Source organism: Mandrillus leucophaeus, unplaced genomic scaffold (genome assembly GCF_000951045.1).
Source record: "Mandrillus leucophaeus isolate KB7577 unplaced genomic scaffold, Mleu.le_1.0 Scaffold716, whole genome shotgun sequence".
Lineage (NCBI taxonomy): Eukaryota > Metazoa > Chordata > Mammalia > Primates > Cercopithecidae > Mandrillus > Mandrillus leucophaeus.
In genome coordinates, this window is record NW_012107764.1 from 250,223 (window position 1) to 250,826 (window position 604).

The window sequence follows — 604 nt, forward strand, 5'->3', positions numbered from 1 at the left end:
GAAACCATGAAACCCTAAGGTAATTTTTAAAAAGTACCTGTTGGCCCAAACAGAGGGCTTAATTAGTGAAAACTCTTAGAAACCAGATTGAGTTAAACACATCTAGCTTTGTTTTTTTTCTTGGCCCCCGCAAAGGCTATGCACATGCCCCAGGAATATACTTCTTCTTTCATTAGGCACAGTAAGATGGCTTTCTTCAAATATTTGAGAGTGGTAGGACCCCAGAAGAACTCTTACCAACTGATGGCCAGTGCCAAGATCTTATTTATCTAGCAGTGGCATATTTCATCTCTGCAGCAAGGCAAAGCCCTGGGTGCTAGAAGTTCCTTCACAGAACCTAGGTGTCAGTCAGTCAGTCATGGATATTGTGCTGTGGCTTCCCATAATAGAAGAAAGTTAGATCTTTGGTTCCTGCTACTCCTGAGCATGCAGTTTTGATTATTGTGGTTCTCCCATCTCAAAACAAAAGCCAGTGGGCTGACTGGGCCATTCTTTACGTTGGAGGAATATAAAAACTCAGGTTTTCAAATATTAAGGTACATTGAGTCAGGTGGAACCCAGGTTGTTTTAAAGATTGATGAGGGCGGGTGCAGTGGCTCATGCT

General features: G+C 42.5%; 1 protein-coding gene across 2 annotated transcripts in view; it reads left to right on the forward strand.

Moving 5' to 3' along the window:
* The window catches only part of CBFA2T2 (core-binding factor, runt domain, alpha subunit 2; translocated to, 2), a 111,016-nt gene that overhangs the window by 38,357 nt on the left and 72,055 nt on the right, over window positions 1-604 (forward strand). The window lies entirely within an intron of this gene.